Source organism: Neopsephotus bourkii, unplaced genomic scaffold (genome assembly GCF_033783945.1).
Source record: "Neopsephotus bourkii isolate Nb327-2 ecotype Australia unplaced genomic scaffold, CSIRO-AGI_Nbou_v1 NB_1634, whole genome shotgun sequence".
In the NCBI taxonomy this organism is placed as follows: domain Eukaryota; kingdom Metazoa; phylum Chordata; class Aves; order Psittaciformes; family Psittacidae; genus Neopsephotus; species Neopsephotus bourkii.
In genome coordinates, this window is record NW_026902109.1 from 3,498,131 (window position 1) to 3,504,932 (window position 6,802).

General features: G+C 48.9%; 1 long non-coding RNA gene across 1 annotated transcript; it reads left to right on the forward strand.

The window, feature by feature from the left end:
• Positions 1-755: 755 nt before the first annotated feature.
• Positions 756-6,555, forward strand: LOC133223254 (uncharacterized). Its single transcript, XR_009728503.1, has 3 exons — positions 756-934; positions 3,115-3,366; positions 6,332-6,555. It is a non-coding gene; the product is annotated as an uncharacterized LOC133223254 (long non-coding RNA).
• The last annotated feature ends 247 nt before the right edge of the window (positions 6,556-6,802 follow it).

Below are 6,802 nucleotides of genomic sequence, written 5' to 3' on the forward strand. Positions count from 1 at the left end.
GACCATAAAACAAGAGGAAAAAAAGAAAACACATGCACAGGAGGGGAAAATAATCAAGCCGAGGGGGAAGGAAAAAAACAACTTGTCCTCTTATAACATAAAAGCCCTCCTCCCCTCGAAAGAAATAAAAGCCAGAGTGAAATGAAGGTAAATGCCAGAGGTTTAAGTACCACACTGCTGAGTGTGTTTTAAAGGTTACCTTTCAGGGGGTTGAAGAGAGAGCGAGCGACAGAAAGGGAAGGAGTTGGAGCACTTCCCATTGCGAGGACCACTCCAGCTCTTAATGGATTTTTATATCCTTGTCTGCTTTTTGTGACATTATTAAAATTGCTTATTTTTAATTTTTTTTCCCTTTCTTCGTCTGTGGGAGGGGGTTGGGGGGCAGGAGGACAAACTCCGTTGCCATGGCAATATCCAGCTACATGATGTACATCTGCATTGCTGATATAGAGCAAAAAATGAAGTTTTGGGGTAGTTTTTAAAGAGGAAAGAAGCCGTGTCTGGGAGTGTGTACATGCACACATGTATTCTCATGCCAGAACAAAAGTCACCAGGTTTAATTACAGGCGTGGGAAGGTGACATTTCCAGTGCTTACCTGACCAGGATAAAGAAATGAGGAGCCTTGAAGCAAGGTAAACACCTGTGTATAATGTAAATGCTGTATGGCAGACCTCCCCCCTTGCCTTACATCTAGCAAATATCTCCTCATTTGCTATTCAAAAAGTACACCAAAATTTATCTTTGATTTAGGGTATATGCTCATACCTTTGGGAGGTTGTGTATGTGCCCAACAGACCTGGGAGATATGGGTCACTGTCTTCTAAAAGCAAGGACAAATCTGTTCTTGGATGGCAAGCACCACCTTTCTGCACCCCGGGGGGTTCCTATCATCAGCTCCTGTGCAAAGTCAACCTGCTGGGAAAAACCCAGGTGGTCTCAGCACCTGACAGTCTGGGGTACCAAAGCAAGAGGGGCTGATGGCACAGGGCTGCCAACACACTCACTGTTCCACTTGCAGTCTGCAGTGAGCTCCTTGGCATAAGACCCCTTCGTCTTCCAAGATGGATGGCCACTGAATTGCTCAGACAGACAGTCCTGCAGCAGGAGAGTGTCCGAGCTTCTCGCAGGACAGCTGAGGATGATCTCTGCCTGCTGGCCAGGGCTTGATGTGGGATTGCCTCCAAAAAGAAGGTGGTCTGAGGAGCTGCATGGCTCAGCAGCACTTGCCAGCAGCCCCAGCATGGCTCTGAGCTACCAAGCAAACTCTTATAAGATAGCGCAGCTTTTTCTTCAAGCCCTTGCTCTCCTTGGAAGGATGGTTTCAAAGGGTGCATCAGAGAAGCAAAGGTCTGAGTGGGGGAAGAAGTCTTCTTCCCATCCCACATTCAAGCAGGTGGGGGAAAAAAAACATACGCTGAAGGTGCCTGATGTACTTCTGAATCCTGCTTTCTCCTTCCAGTCCCCAGCCCTTTGATTTGGTCGGTTCCCTTTAATTTTTTTTCCTGTCAGAAGGCAAAACCTAGCTCTGCACCCAGTGGTGTTCATACTCCATCATGGCCAAATAAAGCTCAGAATTACTCAGAATGAGCTACCTGCTCCAAAAGCCCCATCTTCCTGCCTGCCCAGCCATCAGAGGCAATCCTACTTCAACATACCTCCTGAGCCTGGTTTTGTTATCTGTCTGGGTAAGCCTGTTGCTCCTTACAACTCAAATGCCTCATCCTCATGACATGCTGGGTTTCTGCATGGGATAAAGAAGTCAGGTGGGGGCTAAGCTTGGATGGGAACCAGCATTTCTGTTGGTCACCTCCATTTTCCCCTGCACAACTGAGAGTTGTCCAAGGCTGCTTGCTGGGATTTGGGTAGTATGACCTGGTGGTTGGAACACGGGTCCATGCCAGGACTCGCTGAGTACAGATAGTCCATTTCCTATAACGCATGGTGGGTATGGAGTGCTGGGGTGTTCAGCCTGAAGTACCTTCTTATCCCAGGGATAGAAAAGGATCTCAGCATTGCTCAGCCTGCTCTGGCTCTTGGGCAAGGGAGATTCCTTCTCTCTGCTGCAGATTTCTCCTCAGGGGGCAAAAGCTCACAGAGCAGAGGGGAGAGGTGATTCAAAGACTGGGATGCATCAGTGCTGGGCTGCCTTGTCATGGTTTGGTGTGGCCTGATAGCGTCCATCAGGGCTCAGCCCCTCCTGGCAGAATGAAGGGGTGCAGACCTCCCCAGGAGGGCTCAGCAGGTGGCATGGAGAGAAAAGTCCCCAGCATGACTGCAATCTCCACCTCTGTGGGCCCCAGCTCCCCTGCTGGGCACCCTGACCAGGCTCTTGCTGGGTGTCAGATGGCCTCTCCGAAACAAATTATCGCCTTGGCTGGGGAGGCTGATGAGATTTCATTTACTGCTGCTTTCACCAGCAGTGCTCAGTGCCCAGCAGGACCCAGGCGGCGCCAGGGGAGGCAAGCTGAGATGATAGAGGGTCCCCCTAGGCACCAAGCTCTATTTTAGACACTCTTACATTTCCTGCGGTGAGGGATTTGCTGTCAAGGACAGGGGAGGAGGAAATGCCATGGCATGGGCTGCTCTCATGGGGCAGCCAGGCAGAGCAGGGAGTGGGAGATGGAGCCTGCAGAAACCCCATTCCATCTGGCTACCAGTCTTGCCTCCATGGAAAAACCTCCAGCAGCAATCCCAGCTCCTGGCAGGGGACTACAAAGGGTGAGAGGAATGGTGGATGCTTATTCTGCTTAACCGCCTTTCCATGGATACATCAGTGAGCTGCATCTGTACCCCACCAAGTGCTATCACAGGGACCCAGAGATACAGACCCCCCTGCACCTAGAGCTCTGTCCTGTGAGCATCACATCAGCCCCTGGCTCTATGCCACCAAGCCTACTCTTGCAGGACTTGCTAACCCACCACCATGCTGAGCTGTCCAGATACATAGCCAGACACTCCAGCGGATGGGTGGGAACGGAAATAGCTTGTTAAAACTTCACAGCTTCACATCTGAGATCTGTGTTTTGCAGGCAAACAGGTAGTATTTTAGCTCCAAGGGCTCTGGTAACTGCTGCTATTGCTCTTATTTCTTTTGCTCTTCTTTCACCAGAAAGTCCACAATAAAAATACAGTGGAAACGCTTGAAGAACAGTAGTTGCCAAGAAAAGCAGATATCAGAAATACTTGGGGCCAAGGGGTGACACAGAAGTCAAGCAACAACCAGGCAGTGCAACCCCACCAGCTCCTGCACCCGGCCGGGCGCATGGGGCAGAGCTCCACAGGGATGACCCTCATCAGGGACAGGCTAAGGCCATATACTGGTGCTGTGCCAGCCATGACTCTTGCTGCAAGGCAGGACTGGAAAGGTATGGAAAGGTATTGGGCTTTTTTTGTTACTGTTTTTTCTGCAGAGCAGGGTTTAGCATCTGCGCTTAAGGAGAGCAGCAGCACCTACTTGTGCTATGCTCAGGCACTTGTTTGTGGCAAAGGAGAAAGGATGGGCTGAATAAAAGGGGAGCTGTGCTGTCAGAAACAAATGCACTGGTCAGCCCCTCCTGAGACTATGTGGTGTATGCAGTGTATATATTTAGGTTTTGGTTCACCTTCCTTACCTCCCAACAGCCCCAGCTTGGTGCCCTGGAGACCCAACCCAGCACTGCAGGGACATGCAGGCGTACCCAGTGCCTGCGGTGATTGCTTAATGTGGACAACACTTGATTAGAACTTGTGTCTATTGCTTTGGTTGATAATGCCGCTACAATGGAGGGGGGGTTGTGTGTAAAAAAAACATGAAAGCCAGGGAGAGATGGAGATTTAATTGGATAATTCTCACTGAAGCATCTCCTAGTTAACCAGCCAGAACCCCACCTGCATCTTTACATTATTTTGCATGTTAACAAGGTCTGCATCCTGTGAAGCGGCTGGTGGGCATGAGGGGTTATTAAACCTAGCAGCACCACTTCCATTTATCCTCCGGGGTAACTAAAGGATGTAGCTGGATGTCAGTGCTCGTCTCCAGCAGCCGCTGGGGAGCCAGGTGCCCAGCGGGGTAGCTGGGCTCCTTTTTAGGATGCTCATAACATAGAGCTAGAGCAAAATGCTGCTGTTTAGAAGCTTGGACAGCTTTAGTATTATTGTGAGCAGACACTGTCTACCAGCAGAGAGAGAAATGATGAGACTTTTAACATATAACCTCCATCAGGTGAGCAAACAGGACTCCTGCTTTCATTTTTCCTCCTTCTCTGCATCTGGCTGATGAGTAAAAGCACAAAGCAGGGTAGTGGGAGCAGAATCATAGAATCATTCGGGTTGGAAAGGACTTTTAAGATCATCAAGTCCAACCCTTAACCTAGCAATGCCAAATCCACCAGTAAACTGTGTCCTTAAGCATCACATCTACACTCTTTTAAATCCTTCCAGGGATGGTGATTCCACCACTGTCCTGGCCAGCCTGTTTCAGTACTTGACAACCCTTCGGTAAAGAAATTGTTCCTAATATCCAGTCTAAACCACCCCTGGTGCAGCTTGAGGCTGTTACCTCTTGTCCCATCGCTTGTTACTTGGGAGAAGAGACAGATCCCCAGCTCACTGCAACCTCCTTTCAGGCAGTTGTAGACAGTAATAAGGTCCCCCCGATCCTTCTCTTCTCCAGACTAAACAACCCCAGTTCCCTCAGCCACTCCTCAACAAGACTTGTGCTCCAGGCCCTTCACCAGCTTTGTTGCCCTTCTCTGGACCTGCTCCAGCACCTCAATGTCTTTCTCATAGTGAAGAATGGAGCAAGAAAGACAGCTGAAAATGTCCAGGCTTGTTTATTTTGCTCCCAGTTATCCAAAACAACCTGAGTGGATGGGTTTCTTTCTTCCAAGGCCGGCCGGGGCACAGACATTAAGCCAACTGGGTAAGATCTGCAAGAGGCAGTCATGGACAAATGCTCAAAAGTATAAATATATCACTGCAAATTTCTGGAGCTCTTCCCATCCTGGACAACCTGACCTTCAATTTGTTGAACTTCATCTCACGATTTTAATGGTTGTCAGTGCAAACGCAAGGCAGTTGTTCCTGGAAACACTGAGCCATCCCCCAGGCCTTGAGAGAAATTCATGTTGCCCTTGTCATCCCTCCCACAGGAGGGTTTTTTCCAAGCACTTTATTTATCTCAGAAGCATCATGCTGTTCTCTGGGAGGTTGCTCTCTGCTCCGACCCTCAGAAAACATGTCCTGAAAGATGTCACTCAGTAGGAAGCAAGGCATAAATGTGTTTGTCTGAAAAGCTGTGGAATCAGGCTGGGGAAACAAACACCAGGAAGGTGGATGAAGATCTCAAGTCCTCCTCTCACCAGCATCAATAATAGTCCTAGCAAAGAGTGGGGAGCCAGGGAGAAAGCCACTGTAAGACCCAACCCTGCCACAGAACCCCCACTCTGGATGTTTTTCACATTGGCTTCTAGGGGGAGAAGAATAAGCAGCTGATAATCCAAACTTCTCAATTATTGTGGGTAGTAAATTAGCAGCAGCAAGTGGAGGCAGGTGACTCAAACTGACTCATAACGAGTCACAGGAAGCATCCTTCTTCCAGAGTGTGGTCACAGCCTGGCTTGATGCAGCCTTTGACACGTATCCTTTAACCAGAGGGAACCTCTCTGAATGCCACAAAATGTCACCACGTTTGCCCATGTTGGCACCAAGTCTTGCTCCAAAGGGAGGTGCTTTTCTGCTAATTAAAACTAATGAGCTCTTACAGCTTGTCTCCATTCACGTTTTCCTAGGTACTAGATGCCATGGGAGGATTGGTCATTGCATGAGCTGCTTCCTGAGCTGCACAGCTCAGACCAAGGAAGGATATTTAAAATCCCCAAGGTCCCAAATCCAGACATAACTTTTAGCCAGGGAACGCAGCCTGTAGTAAACATTAGAGGTTCCTCACCAACACCCATCCGCTGCAGAAACATAAACTCCATTCAAAACCAGGCACCTTTGGCCCTGTTACTCACAGAAAGAGTTGTCAGACTCTGGCAGCCTCCAAAGCCTTGTACTTCGGGACTTTGGATGTAGGTCAATGTAAGCACGGTGTTAATTTAGCATCAGCGAGAACAGCTCCAGTCCATCAAACCTACTCCTGTTAAACACACACTGCCCTGGTTTGGGGGTGGGAAGCGATGTCTCTACACCAACCAGCAACACGTAGCACCATCCTTGGTGACTCACCCAGAAGGCTAGTGTTAGCAATAGTGAACATGGTGGATATGCCTGCAGGTGCAGGCAATGGGCACACACTTCCACACCATAAGGAAGCCCCAGCTTTGGTTAACTGTTATGGTGTTTTTCCAGATATCGCGATGATCTTGTTTGCTGCCCAGTAAATTTTCACCCACCTTCTTGGTAAAGATAGCAGGAGGCTTTGTGCCAGCCACCCCTCCAGAGCAGTTCCTATTGTCATGTGATGAGCCCAAAATCAAGCAGCCACCATTCTCCTACGCTTCTTCCCTTTACCAAAGAAAGGTTTGTGGTTGTAAATGGGGACCTCAAGCTCCATTTCAGCATGTGAGGATAAAAAAAATTGAGAACAGCATTTATGGGGAACTGCTTTTTCCCTTAACTTCACTTGGTCATGTAGGACGTAACACAAAGCATGCTGGATTGAGCTGCAAGATTCTTATTCATTTGCTTCCATAGCGCTGGAAAACCACACTTCATTTCCCTGACAACAGAGACCAGGAGTAGTCAACACCACCGAAGATGCATCACAGAGCATCATTCTCAAGCACTGGATGGCTTCAGCCAGCTGGAAGACCAGATGCA